The sequence below is a fragment of the Pelobates fuscus genome, chromosome 12 (assembly GCF_036172605.1).
Source record: "Pelobates fuscus isolate aPelFus1 chromosome 12, aPelFus1.pri, whole genome shotgun sequence".
Lineage (NCBI taxonomy): Eukaryota > Metazoa > Chordata > Amphibia > Anura > Pelobatidae > Pelobates > Pelobates fuscus.
In genome coordinates this window covers 128,784,058-128,799,809 of record NC_086328.1, presented here as the reverse complement: position 1 = coordinate 128,799,809, position 15,752 = coordinate 128,784,058, and the positions used below count along the sequence as shown (strand labels likewise).

The window sequence follows — 15,752 nt, the reverse complement described above, 5'->3', positions numbered from 1 at the left end:
AAATACGAGTGCAGCTGCCTATTCCTTGTGACATTATAGGAGGAGGAGGGGGGAGGGGGGGGGGTGTTCTACTGGCTGTATAACTAACCAACCAAGGAGGGTACGAATAGTTATTTATTGCTCGGTTATAGTATGGGGGTATATTGACAGTGGTGAGAAACAAGGAGGGTACGAATAGTTATTTATTGCTCGGTTATAGTATGGGGGTATATTGTGGGGTGAGAACCAAGGAGGGAGGGTACGAATAGTTATTTATTGCTCGGTTATAGTATAGGGGTATACTGTGGGGTGAGAACCAAGGAGGGTACGAATAGTTATTTATTGCTGGGTTATAGTATATGGTTATACTGTGGGGTGAGAACCAAGGAGGGTAGGGATACTTATTTATTGCTCGGTTATAGTATGGGGGTATATTGACAGTGGTGAGAACCAAGGAGGGTACGAATAGTTATTTATTGCTGGGTTTTAGTATGGGGGTATATTGACAGTGGTGAGAACCAAGGAGGGTACGAATAGTTATTTATTGCTGGGTTATAGTATAGGGGTATACTGTGGGGTGAGAACCAAGGAGGGTACGAATAGTTATTTATTGCTGGGTTATAGTATAGGGGTATACTGTGGGGTGAGAACCAAGGACGGTAGGGATACTTATTTATTGCTCGGTTATAGTATGGGGGTATATTGACAGTGGTGAGAACCAAGGAGGGTACGAATAGTTATTTATTGCTCGGTTATAGTATGGAGGTATATTGACAGTGGTGAGAAACAAGGAGGGTACGAATAGTTATTTATTGCTCGGTTATAGTATGGAGGTATATTGACAGTGGTGAGAAACAAGGAGGGTACGAATAGTTATTTATTGCTCGGTTATAGTATGGGGGTATATTGACAGTGGTGAGAAACAAGGAGGGTACGAATAGTTATTTATTGCTCGCTTATAGTATGGGGGTATATTGTGGGGTGAGAACCAAGGAGGGTACAAATAGTTATTTATTGCTCGCTTATAGTATGGAGGTATATTGTGGGGTGAGAACCAAGGAGGGTACGAATAGTTATTTATTGCTGGGTTATAGTATAGGGGTATACTGTGGGGTGAGAACCAAGGAGGGTACGAATAGTTATTTATTGCTGGGTTATAGTATATGGTTATACTGTGGGGTGAGAACCAAGGACGGTAGGGATACTTATTTATTGCTCGGTTATAGTATGGGGGTATATTGACAGTGGTGAGAACCAAGGAGGGTACGAATAGTTATTTATTGCTGGGTTTTAGTATGGGGGTATATTGACAGTGGTGAGAACCAAGGAGGGTACGAATAGCTATTTATTGCTGGGTTATAGTATGGGGGTATATTGTGGGGTGAGAGGCAGTGGAAAGCAGGAAAGCCAGTTTGAGTTAAGACAGGTTTGTATTCTGATGTAGAAGTAATTTGAGAGGAAGATGGTGTTGAGAGGCATAGCCTGCCTCAAGGAGAGGATAAGGGGACTCGGGACAGATTTAAATGAATACTGTTTGGACTTTTCTTCTTATCATTATGTATAGAGTGACACTTGTTTCCCTTAGTGTAATACAATGGGTTCATAATACGTTCACAAATCGTAAACAAGTTTGAGATCCATAGGGAGAAGTAGTGTGGGTTATTGTGTGCGATGTGTGGAGAGCAGAGAACCTTTATTCGATATTGTAAGAGAGGCTGCAGTATTGTTGTTGAAGATAAACCGTACGAAAGCCTGCCATGAGTGCCAGGGGACCAGGACGCTGTTGGAAGAGGTATGGCACAGTTTCCAAATAAGTGGGATTATTACAGTGTTGGCTGTCTTTCTGAGGAGACTGTAATAGCAGCAGTTTAATGCTTGTGAATCACGAAGGGTGAGGTCCCTTGGATCAGGATAAAGAATAGAAATGTTTCAGTAGAGGTATTCCAGAAAAAGCTTTTTCCTGTTAAGTATCCACATCTCACTAATACGTACCCCGTGTATCAACACTTTTAGCAAATTAAACTGCTGAAAATATATTAAAAAAATTTGAGTACATGCATCACATGCCATGAAACTCGGAAGGCGCAGCATGTTAGTGGTTGAGAATGTACAGACACACAGCGAGTAAAAGCCGTAATGTGACATTTGTAGTGTTTTATAGATTTATAGTTTGCTTCATATTGTTTATTATATGTAACGCACTGCTGTTGTCAAGTGGAGTGGATCTTGGTTTTGTATCTTATCTCCTTTGTTGCGGTGTGTAAAAGCTCATGCATTTGTTGGAAATACATATTTCTCTGGACAATAATGCGTTCATTTGTTAAGAAATATGCAGTTTAGCCATGAAATACATCATAACTACTGAAAGTAACACTTTTTGCTTCCTCTCCTGCTTTCCCTGTTTTTGAAACTCTATTAGAGTACTTATTACTATAACATGTATAACACGTATCATTCGTAGTCTTTACTTGTGCTAGTATGCATAGTCAATGAAATGTCAGTATAAGCGAGAGGTATGGAGAAAATCACCCTACCACAGAAACCACAATAGAAATCTATTTTAACCTTTCTGATTAGATCCATATTCCTCTCACTCATGGCTAGGTTTGTGTCAACATGTTGAGGCCTGATGTGTTCATACGGGGTGGAGATTGAGAGGGCGTGATGGAGGTGTCAGCTCAGGACTGCTGAGACCATCACATTCCACAATGTTCTGGGGCTCTAATCATTCACACAGGGAGGCTGGTAGTGCAAAGCCTGGAAAGGATATCACATGGAGAGACTACCAAGCTTAGACACATACTCATCATTTCTACATATCCTAAAGCCCCCTCTTAATCACTTCCCACTTTTCTATCATCGCTCATAGATCCCTATTTTTTTTTATTGCTTTCCTCTTTATAAAAGCTTCAAACTATATCACACCTTATTCATGTCCATCAGGCGTTCATCCCTTGGCATTGAACTCTGAAAACCTAACAATTTTCAAGACTTTTATATTTTGCTCTTTATATGCTTCTACCTGATTAATATCCACTTTACACTATTTTTGGCCACTGTCATCAAATTCTTCAAAATTGTTATTGAAAATTCCTTGAGTCTGCTTCATTATTATCCTTTTTCCAGCTCATTATTTTCATAGATTTGTTTTCCTTGCTTACAATGTAACTTTATTCCTCCATTTATTTTCCCAGCTATGCCTTAACATTCATATGTAGGCTACCTTTTACTCCCCCGACAGTTTGCACAAAGGGGTATTGTACAAACACACTCCTCTTTAGCATTTGAGCTTGTGTATAATACTTCACAAGATGAGAAGAGCGGATCCAACAGACGTCAAAGGTTTTTGAACGTGTGTGTTGGCAGGATTCTATTTGTTTTTCTGTCTTGGGCAGTTATGGGAGAGTTAGTGTGGTACAAGTTAATTACTAGGACACTTTTTTTTTTTTATTATAAATCTCTTCTGTTTTAACCCCATGTGCAGTTTTTGGGGGAAGGGCTGTAAAATGATAAAGTAGAAACATTCTTGGAAGTGAGGAGTAAGGGTATACGGGCCTAAGTTAATTTGAAGGTCAAAAGACAATAGGTATCAGTATGTAAGTTTTATTTGTGTTACTTAATGTCAGACATTTTGACTTTAATTCGTACAGCTGTTTTTCTTAGAGCTTCTGGTTTTGGGATTGCAAAAAATGTTTGCTTTTCCCATAACATTTGAAATGTTATGTAAATGAATCATTTAGATGAGTGTGTCTTGCTTTTACATTTTATATTGCTTGATTCATCTAATCTGATTAAGTCTATAAGTTAAGTGTAAACTTGTTTCTCCAGAGCAGCATTACTCTGCTTTAAAGCCATAGAAACATCTTTGGGTTTATTTTTGAGGAGTTGCTGAATTTGAAGATCTGTTTCTGTTTTGGCCTAAAATTTTAAGTCTTGTGATTTTGTTTTTTCCCATTAGAGTGGGTGATGCCTTGCACTTTTGTTAACAAATGTTCAGGTCACTGGTCTGAGATTTGTTTTGGTTTTACACTTAACCATTTATTGTACAATTCATTTAACACACCGATATACCTTTTTTAACCTGTTGATTGTCACTTAAGTGGGCTTTTTCATGTTCTTATTTTTTTTCCCATCAGCACACAAGAACTAATGCATTAACAAAAAATGGAAAAATATCCCCCTACTTAAATGTTGTAATCTTTAAGCCATAACAGAAAGCAAAAATAAAAATGTGAGTGGCACAGATCATCTTGAATGGATTTTGTAAAGCTTTCTGGCATGTCTAAATTTATTTTATTTTTTTTTTTTAAAGCAGTTTTATTGTATCAGATTTTTGTTTTAGTAGTGTCTGTTTCCACAGCCTTCTCTTTAAAATACTATAGCCCATACTATTAAACAGTTGGACAGTGCTGCCTTAGGTTAAACAGTTGAGTAGTGCAGCCTGGAATCAGAAAGAGGTTCAATGCCCTTATCACAACATGGCCTGACTCCTTTCTTTTTCCTGGTATGAGAATTGGAATGTTAAACTACAGACAGACACTGTGAAAGCCCCATGGGAGTGGCTGAAGCTTTTATTTAGTGACTTAATTACGGTTGCACTGCACTTGTTTTCAATTCAAGTACAGTAAATTGTTGGGATGACTGGGCCCATGGAGATCATTCGAGCTTGATTTACCATAAAGGTTTCTTTGGTGACGTCTGACAAAACCCAAGTTTAGTTGTTTTCATGTCAATATTTTTATGTGGCATTTGTTTATGGCCCGGCCTGTGTGTTCGTCTGATCTTAAGATCCTACTGGCTTTCTTACTTTTCTTGTTTCTAAGGATTGTACAAAGTAACCAATATTGATTTCTCATTGTTATTAAATATATTATTTCACCGTTTTTCTTTGCTAGAGTACTGTCCAGTATACAAAGCATAATTCTTATTTTTTTCATATGGAAATAGTTCAAAAAGTAAGCCACTATAAAATAGTAATATTTGTTTTCTAAGCTTTGTGCAAAGCTATCCTCCTTGCAGGGATCTCTCCTGTCTCTTCCTCCCTAGCTCTTTGTAGATTATTACTGCAGTAGGCTGAAAAAAAGGCAAAACACTGTACCTTTAGGTTCACCTAAAGGGATTTTTTTTCTGGACCATAACCACTACAACACAATTCAATAGTGTCATAATTCCCCTTGCTCTGTCTGCTAAACTGTCATATGTTTACAAATGGTTTGACACTTATCTGACTTTGTCAGACATCCACTTTCCTTCCGGTCTGTGCTGCTTAGTGTCCCTTTTAAATTTGTTGCAAGGGAAGCTATGCTTAACTTTGGCTTTTACGTCTCCAGTAACTCAAAAATGACAAGCTGGATTTGTAATAGGACACTAATGTTTATTATAAAGTACTTTATGAACCTAACTGAGCAAGCCTGGTTCATTGTTGTGGTTTCCACACTTTAGTTATTCAATTAATTTTAAAGAAACCCTCTAGTGTCAGGAATACAAACGTGTATTCCTCCTGACATTTATAGTGCTAGTGTGGCAGTTTAGGATTCTGCTCTCCCCCCCCCCCCCCAGGTCAGAGCAGTGAAAAGGTGATTTTTCTCCCTTTTTTTCTATCACACTGCACCAGTCTCGCTGTGGCTGGCCCCACCTCTATGGCTGAGATCATTCAACTTTATGGAAAGCATTGACAGGCTGTTGCACATGCGCAGCAAAATGTCTCGCTATGCCAATCAGCATTTCCTCATGGATATACATATAGACCAGATATAGGCAACCTACGGCACGTGTGCCATGCATGGCACTTGAGGTACCTTTGCATGGCACTCAAGGCTGGTAGAGCCAAACTGGTTTTAGACCTCAGAAATCTGTGTGGCTTCAGATATCTGCTGGTACAAAAAGGTGTTTAGGGACAATCCTTAATTTATGCATTACAGCACTTAGAGAAAATAATCTCAGAAAACTCAGAGAACTTGTAAACAAGAAATTCACCCACACCTCTAGACATATGCAGAGCTTAAGAATCAACCTTTACCTTATACAAAAAATACAACCCACAAACACAACACTACTGACAATCCACATACACAACCCACAAACAGCCCCTCCCATGCATACACCAAACACACTATGTGACATATCCACACCCACACAATTTCACAAAAAGCCACCATACACAGCCCACATTCACAGGTATAATATACAATACTACAAACTACTCATGGATATATACAATACAACAACCCATATACGTAACACTACAAATTAATTACAGCACTCATAAATAACACAAGCAGAATATTTAAACATGCACACCTCAATTTAAAAAGATAAAAATATATAGGGTTGGCATAGTTCTACTAAAAGATTGCCTACCCCTGATATAGACACTGAAGGTAGGTGCTGCACATCGTGCAGTACTGACACAGGAAGTACTTCTAGTGCCCGTCTGAGTATCTGCCACTGGAAGTGTTCCTAGACACCAATGTAAATACTACCTTTTCTCTCAAAGGACAGTGTTTACATTAAAAAACCTGCTGGGACAGACTATAGACACCAGAAAAACTACATTAAGCTCTTTATTAGTGGACTTATAGAGGGCCCACACTCGAAGCCTTTAGTAGCATGCCTTTTGGTACTAACTTTGCTTCAATAACCACTGGGGTTTTCTTGTCATGAGGTTTTTCTCATTACTTTAAATGACTTTCTATCACGTGTACTGTAGTGGACAATAATGGATATTCAAATTATTAAACGCTAGCAGAGAGAAACTGTCAGTTTGTTTGGGCAGTTGTACTTTTCAGAGACACATGCTCGTATATACACAATGAATGAGTTCTTGCTGAGAAACACGTGTGGGCTGTAAATCTAAAAAGTGACCATGCAGTTTGTGTTCATTTCCATTTCATACTTGGCACTCTGGCAGAGTTGTCGTAACAGACTTTCTGTTCACAATTGATGTGTGTGTGTGGGGGCAGGTTTTTTTTTTTTTTTTACATTTTATTTATTTTTTTTATTGCTCACTATATGTGAATGCTGCAGAGCCATATATTCTAGAATTTTCTTAAAGGAACTCTTCATCTCATTAGTGATTTTAGTGTATAAATGTTGTATTTTTAAAAATATTTTGGAACAGTGTAAAGTGGCTGTCTGGAGGCAATGTTTACAGATGTCTGAAAACACAACTTTAGTGGTTGCCAGATGGACAGCATCTTAATGACTTTCAAAAAAGGAAGGTTTTCATGTTTGGCAGAATCAGGCCCATCATGATGACGCTGAATGTATCCACTGCTTTTGAGAGGGAAGCATTATATCCAGTGCTTTGACTGGTGGCACATTGTGTTCCTATGAGTAGCCCAATGTCCCAATGCTTTTCTGTATTGGAGTGAATAAAAGCCATCATTTATGATGCCTTCACGGAAGGGAAGGGTATATGTAAAAAAATAAATAATAAATCTGTCTGGGAGGACAGTAATCTACACATCATGACCTTCTAAGATATAAAGATAAAAAAAAGAATACGGATGTAACGTTTGTTATTGTGCTGTAGTAGTGATTTCCACTTACAGATCAGTTGCTCAGTGACTGTCACTCAATGTTTATTATTTTGGCAGTTGATTACAGCATAGGACAAATTGCATTACACATTTTATTTGTAAGCTTTTAAAAATGTATTTATTTTTTGCATGCATCTCCATTTAAAGGACCACTATAGTCACCCAGACCACTTCAGCGCAATGAAGTTGTCCTGGGTGCCAGGTCCCCCAGGTATTAACCCCTCAGATGTAAACATAGCAGTGTCAGAGAAACTATGTTTACATTGCAGGGTTAATCCAGCCTCTAGTGGTTGTCTTCCTGGCAGCCTCTAGAGGCGCTTCCCCGACGCTTAATGTGAAAATCGCATTGAGAAATTGGCTGCGCATGCGCATTCTGCTCCACTCGGGAGCTGACGTCGGGCAGTGGAGGAGAGGTCAACAGCGTCGAGGGAGCCCATCGCTAGATAATGGTAAGTGGCTGTAGGGGTTTATCCCCTTCAGCTCTGAGGGTGGGGGGGAACCTAAGGATTATATAGTGCCAGGAAAACGAGTTTGTTTTCCTGACACCATAATGATCCTTTCACTTTGCAATGCTTACAATACATGAAGCTTCATGTAGATGGTTGATAATGCCTTTTATCAAAACTCTTAAGGTGACCAGATATACTGACCTACTTGTTTGCCAAGGAATGTCATTGCACATTATTCTTGAGGTGTGGTCTGCAATTAAGGACAGAGGCATTCTTTCATTTCTGGGAAATCCTCATAGTCATATGGAAGCTTTCATCACACAGTAAACAGAGCCGATTTAAAAACAAACCAAAAAGCTGATTGACCGCTAATGATATATGGGATTGTTCTTTGAACAAGTTGTGGTGGGTTTACCGTCTCATTTAGGCCAAAATACAAAATCTGTATTTGGGAATCTGTAAGATGGGAATCTTTGAATCTTAGGCACACATTTATTTTCTTCCTCAACTTTAATTTTGTCTTATTACAGTTTAAGAAATCCATTTTTCTGTTATCATATTTTCTAATATCGTACACAGTGAACTCCTCCTCTTCACAGTTAATGAGCTAGAACAGTAGTGGAGGCAGTAGTCTGTCCTGTGCCACATTGTTATGCTGTTGGCCTATAACTTCAGCTAAGGTATCCATTTACGGGTGGATTTCAGCCTGTGGGATCACTGCTATATCCCACCAGCCTGACATCACAGCTGCAATTCTCTCAGTCTATACTTTAGGTTCTAATCTTTTATTCTTTTTTTCAGGGACCCAGTTTATATATGACATTTGATTGGAGACTCATTCTTCAATTGAAGTTCAATTGATTAGCTCCGTGACTCATTCTTCGAGTTATGAGCAGGGTTTAATAAGATGCCTTTGGTTCTTAGCTACAAGCGCACACGGCAAGGGGAGGAAGCAAGGAGAACAGAGGTGGACGCCAAAGAAGGGTGGAGGTACAGTGAGCCATGTGGACGCACACCCCACATGCTCACTTCCATCTGTAGAGCGAACGAAAGAGAAACTCCATGGTTATTTGATAGCTGGGGATGCTTTTCTTTATTAAAAAGCCTATCTCTCAAATCCAGAATAAAGTGCAATTAAAATGGGAAGGTTGTTAACCATAAAACATTTCAGCAAGTTGCAGTGTTTTGTGGGTGTGGAGGGGTTCTTTAATTGCGTGGTGAATTGTAGAATATTGCAACTTCATTTTGATAAACCCAGATAAACTACTGCATAAGGTAGTTTTGCATACCTTATGTAAAGATGTTGCGTAGTAGGGAACAATTTTTTTTTTTTTTCATTTAGTGTTTTTTTTTTCTTTTTTTCATTTAGTGTTTTTTTTTTTTTTTTTTTTTACATTTACTTTTGGCTTTAAAAAAAAAGTCATTAAAAACCTCTGAGTGAATAAAGGCTGTTTTGGTTTCAGTCCTTTTCAAAGCTGTATAAAGGGTTTCTGCGAGAACCTCGGTGTCAAACTTAGCCTGTCCTACTACCTAATACAGACGCACAAGCTTTTGGTTTGGGTTCAATTGACCCTTTAATGGCATTTCTCATGGAAATGCTTTAGTAAACTCTGTGTGTAAAGAAAACCATTATTGGCGTCATTGTTCCATGAGAAAAAAAACATGTTTACTCTTCTTTAGACTTTGAGTTCTCCTATTCTTGGAACTAACTTGCTCCCTGGACTTTGAAACTCTGTCTTCAATTCAATATGGTATTTTTACCAGCTTTTTACTGTGTTGCAAAATATACAAATATAATCACCTATTAAACATAGACATTATTTTATTCATCTATGTATTATAAGTGTAAGATCCCAAAGGTACTTTTAACATATTAAAAAAAAGCTCTATTTAAAAAATAAAAAATAAAAGAAATATAAAACATAATCAGGAAGAACTCACCTTGCTGTCATATGGGTGAGGCATAGGTTTGGTTGCTTAGTAGGGATAAATGAGTCTCTACATGCAAGGGTTTCACATCAATGAAACTTATAGAAAGTCCTGTGCTAGTAATGCACAATAGCAAACCGACAGTACCATGCAAGTAACCCTTGGAGTGCCACACTACTGCATAGAATCTTATTCATTGTGAATGAAAAATACCTATTATCGATTGCCCTTTAATTGGGACATAGTATCTGTACTTTGTCCACATTGTAACTATATATTTTTTTTTTTTGTAATTTGACTTACTAGTGACTTCAACATTTGTGCTTTATTTGACCTGATAATTATTGGTTGATTTGTTAAGAAACAAACATCAGTGTTGTTAAAACCACACATTGTATATGTTTAGGGAGGAAGATTTAGCAACACCACAAGGCATTTATAGTAGCCTTTCATTGTACTATATCAGAATCCAATGCAGGTTTGTAGAATTTAGGATCAAGTGAGACATATTTAGATACCAAACCAAGATATATATAACAATAGTTGGGTGTCAATGCTAAAATTTTGAAGCCTTGCAGTGTATCTCTGGTTTGGTTGGAAAGTGCATTTTTTTTTTAAATTGTCCATTTATGTTTTAAATTTTATTTCCTTTCTTTTCCACATTAATTTTACATAACTGACGCACTCACTTTTTCATTGCTATCTATGTACCTATAAGCTTGCGCACACACACACACACGTCCCTTTATACATGCAGAGATACACACACTGACCTTTATATATACATTTGCACACAGCTGTAGAACTGTATAAATATGCACATACACTTTTATACATAGAAACATGCATTCACACATGAATGCTTTAAATGCTTTCCTACATGCGCAGAGATATGTGTATACCATTCCTCCCCACCTTCTACCCTTACATACTTTGATAGTCCTATTCACTTCACTTCCTTTCAGGTGCACTCCCTCTCAGACACAATGATTACTTTCAGAGACTATTTATATACATTTCAGCCTTCGTGCATATCTAGAGATCTTCAATCAATCAAAGGTGCAAAAAGATTCTTGTATATTTACAACATTCCCATATATACACAAAAATATTGTGTCCAATTTAGCTATTTTAGTCTAAATTGTGCAGTTTTTTAATGTTTTTTTTTAGATTACAAGAAAATAGTTAAGACAATGTCCTTTTTTAAAAACAATATTTTAATTATTTATTTATTTTTTGCTTAGAAGTGAAATTAGCTTTGGTGGGCTCTTTGTCCTGTTAAAGCAGTACAGAGTGTGCTGGAGATGTGGTTCATTTCGTAGCAGATGTGCATCTGATTCTTTTTACGTTCTTTTAGCTCCCCACTCTAGAATTACTGTTGACGGTTAACTTCTCATGAGCCTCCCAGTATTGGGAAATATAAACAGTGTAAACATGACCAGACATTGGTGTAAACTCCTAAGAGGCATGCAATAATAATGTATTTTAACCTTACAGTGTTCCTTTTGAATTGTGCTTGCTTTATTAATTTATCTTGTTTTAGCTGTATATGAAGTTGCTTTCTTGTGTGATTGTTCTTTGTCAAAACAGACCCCCCCACCCCTTTTTTTTTCTTTTTCTTTTCCTGAGGCATTTTAAAGCAGCATTGTGAGTTTTGTTGATGTAGTGTACATGTTGGTACACCAAAATGGCCCTAGGAAAAAAATACATTTACATCTGTGCTACCAGCCAGCTTCCGTACGAATTGTCTTTGTTGCAGTAAATCTGATTATAAATGTACTCTTTCTAAGAAGTTAAACAGCCAAGCCATCCAGATTATAACTCCCATAATCCTGTGCTTGTCTCCGACATTTCCTGAAGATAGCTAGTTCACTAGCAGATGGTATGGCTGTGCAGCTTATATGTGGTCATAAATTTGCTAAGATTTTAATTATTCAGTTTGAAAACTGCTTTTAAAATTAATAGTGATGCAATTTTTCAGCCTCTTAGTACAATGATTTCATAGACTTATTTGCGTGATCTATAAATATATATATATATAATTTTTTTTTTTACGAAGATCAAAATGAATGCTGGGTTTATTTTATGCAATATTCAAAGAAAACAGCTGGGAGATAAAGTGTTCTTTAAAAAGAGGGAGTTCTTGGTAGCTATTTGTGGTAAATTTTATCAATCAACTTGATAAGGAAATCTTGATATTGGTCTCTAAGCTTCCTGCTCTTTTACGCCAGTTTTAAAAAAAAAAAACAACAAAAAAACAAAAACAAACTTTGTATAGTGCTTTAGGACTTCTGACCAACTGAAAATTATGCAATTGTTGGTAATTCTCATTATTTAAAGGGACTCTCTAGTCACCAGAACAACTACAGCTTATTGAATTTGTTCTGGTGAGTAGAATCATTACCTTCAGGTTTTTTTTCTGTACACACTGTCTTTTCAGAGAAAATGCAATATTTTCTTTATAATTTTCTGAATTTTAAAAGCTTGGGCATTATATTGCGTTATAATAGAGAAACCAAATTAGTTATTTTTGGCCTTGGAATTATTCTTATTGATTAAAAATGCATTTCTATTTTTCTTAATTTACTATATAAGGGTAATTTGACCACTTATATTTTCACGTGTTTTTGAGTGTTATCATATATTTTTTTTAGTTATATTTTGGTTTTCTATATTGTCACTTTAAAATTAACTGGCTTTGGTGCCTTGATTGCCCTTTTTAAATGTTTCAGTGGAAAATTCACCTGCAGCATCAATGATCCACAGGTTTAGTGGTGCACATTTTCCAATCTTAAATATGTTTTTAATTTTTGCTAGTTAGGTTCAGGTACTTGGTTCTAATTAATACAAGCAAGCTAAAAAAAAACCCACAAAACTATAATTCAACGCTTATGTAAAATGATTACAGTCCAATGACCGCTCAATCACCAAGTACGGAGTCTCTCTTTTCCGATTAAAAGCTGGGAAAAACAGGATGTAGGTGCAGCGCCTAAATAGCCCTTACTTAGGTATATGTAACGACAAGAAAACCAATAGTGTACTATATTAAAACTATAGTTGGTATAAATGAGATTTCAAAAATGTGCACTCACATGTTTGTGGAGCTTCAATGCAGCTCCAGCTTATGCGCCTGAGTGGTATGATTCCCGCCTAAGGATATAGTGCAGTGCTGATTCTTCGTGTGGTCATAGTTGTAGGAGGTCTCCTCATAAAAATAAAATGGATAGAAATCTTAGTATACTGTAGTATATTGAGCTATGGAGCAGAGGTAGGTATACATATAAAATGTGCACCCACATGTAATGGCTCCAAAAGTAGCATGTGAAGGGGTGTGATCCCCAAGGATAGAGGTGTAGACAGTCTTTTTCCGTGGGTGTATGTATATATATATACATACATACATACATACATACATACATACATACATACATACACCTGTGTGTGTGTGTGTGTATGTGTGTGTATGTGTGTGTATATATATATACACACACACACACACATAAAACCGCAATAGTGTACACTGTAAATATGATGTGTAAAACACAATAAAAAGCCTACTCACATGCTTAAGTGCAAAGTACGGTTTGCTCATTCCAAAACGCTTAGGTGGTATCATCCCCGCCCAGGATATGTAGCCCAAGGTTCCAGCAGAAACAGGTACAATAGAAAAGTACTTTAATGTAAAAAAAAACAATAAAAATAGCAAGGTAAAAAGTAGATAAAACAGTATGACTAGTACACGCGTTTCACCTAAACATAGGCTTTCTCAAGTGTTTACAGGATGTATGTAAAAGCAGGGGGAGTATATTGAGTAGGTTCAGTAGAATCACTAACATTGTACTGAATAATATAAAATTATAGAGTGCACATCTTATCTTATCTTCTATTGTTCAGCTGGGTTGCGTGTCAGAAAAGCGGTAAGATATTTAGTAAAGGTATGTTTTTAAGTTATTTTCAAGGTGTTTCCAATCAGTTTTGGCAAAGAGTCCTCTAGAGTTGGCTTCCTCTTTGTCCACACCCTGGGAAGTTCACCAATTAGATTTTCATTTTTGCTTCCTTGTTTCTTTGTGAGCTTAGCTGCTTAAAAAATGACAAGCATGCAATGCCTTAAATGGGTGAAAACATTCAAACTTGAATTCCTTTTACTGGCAAAACCCCTTTAAAACAAATAGATTGCTGAAACGGAACTGCTTTTAATTTATTTATTTTAGGATAGACTTAGTGTTTTAAAAATAGACACATAAACATGCATCCTGTATTCCTCTTTAAATTAAATTACGGTAAGTGAGCATCATGAATTAATTTTCACATGTTGGTTTGTTGAGAACTAACTGCAGAAGCAGTAAAGATATTTGGCAAATGCAGGCATGTCTAATGTATCTTTATTTTTAATTCCTTTTTGCCTGTATGTTTAATGCATTAAAAGAAATGGTTAAGTGGAGAAGTGTATTTGACAATGGTATAGTAAAGGGAGTATGTCATGCATATCTTGACTGTGCACCATTTTAATCTGAAAATATATTTGTTTATACAAAGTTATTTGGAGATCTGGATTTTACCTGACCCCTTTATCTAGAAATAGAAGCTCAGGTGGATTAACAGATGTTTAGTTCAGTGTGCATCTTACTCCTTAACCAACATACTATATGGTCTAGATACAGGGATAGGCAACCTTCGGCTCTACAGATGTTGTGGACTACATCCCCCATAATGCTCTTACACACATAATGCTGGCAAAGCATCATGGGAGGTGTAGTCCAAAACATCTGCGGAGCCGAAGGTTGCCTATCCCTGGTAGAACTTTGTATTTGGATAGGATAGTGCTAGGTATAAGTAACATTATTTGCAGATTAACAAGTGGTTCTTTGTCTTATTGTGTCGAACAGTTCCTTTAAAGGTGCATTATAACAGGTTTCTTTACTAAAGAATATAAGGCCAAAGTAGCCAAACTGGAAGCATAGCTGACTTGGAAAATGTTTCCAGGTTGGCTATTTTAGCCTTAAAATTCTTACTTTAGTAAGTAAACCTGTAAGTGTGCTGTAGTGGTTATGGTTCCATCCCCTGGCTATGTTGCATATCAAATTGAGGGTTTCCTATTATTTATGCGAAAGTTATGTCTCCCATAATTCCACCCACACAAATTGCAATTACAGAACCCATGGGGTTAAACAAGCTACTATAATTAGAGCTGCTAATTCTGATCTAGAGCACATTTCTTTTATATAAAAGTGCACTTTCCTCTTATATCATAGTTAAAGGGACACTATAGGCACCCAGGCCACTTTAGCTCATTGAAGCAATCTAGGTGCAGTGTCCCAGGTCCCTTAACCCTGGAAAGGTATTTATTGCAGGTTTTGATAAACTGCAATAATTAAATTTTATGGGTTAACACTTTCTCTAGTGGCTGTCTACCAGACAGTCACTAGAAGGACTTCCAGTTTGTTAGGCGACTTTTTGTTGCCTAACTGACCCTGGACGTCCTCGCGCTATGCATGAGAATGTCCATCGTCACTTAAATCCCCATAGGAAAGCATTGAATAATGCATTCCTATGGAAAATCCTAATGTGAGTTTGGCCATTGTGGGGAAGGAGCGGAGACATCAGCGGTGGACCTAGGTAAGTGTCAGAATGGGTTTTTAACCACTTATGCACCACGGGGTGGAGAGCAGGGCTTGTTGCAGGGGGAAGCCATAGTGTTTTCCTGACGGTATAGTTTCCCTTTAAAAATATTTGCCAAGGTACTGTGGCTTTAAGACTTTTGTACTATTTAGTATTGGTAAAGGAAAATGTAGTGGAGTTTTTTTTTTTTCTTTCAATTTGATACAATGTATTTTGATAGTTTCAATTTATGTTC

At 37.1% G+C, this 15,752-nt stretch overlaps 1 protein-coding gene across 3 annotated transcripts in view; it reads left to right on the top strand.

Moving 5' to 3' along the window:
- HIPK3 (homeodomain interacting protein kinase 3) overlaps window positions 1–15,752 on the top strand; it is an 88,089-nt gene that overhangs the window by 609 nt on the left and 71,728 nt on the right. The window contains exon 1 of one of the 3 annotated variants that reach the window (XM_063437597.1): window positions 1,675–1,771. The exons of 1 other annotated variant lie outside the window; for it this stretch is intronic. The gene's annotated coding sequence lies outside the window, so the exon portion shown is untranslated. Of the gene's footprint in view, window positions 1–1,674; window positions 1,772–3,192; window positions 3,332–15,752 lie in introns of those variants that run through there. One more of the 3 variants, XM_063437596.1, reaches the window with a different exon arrangement.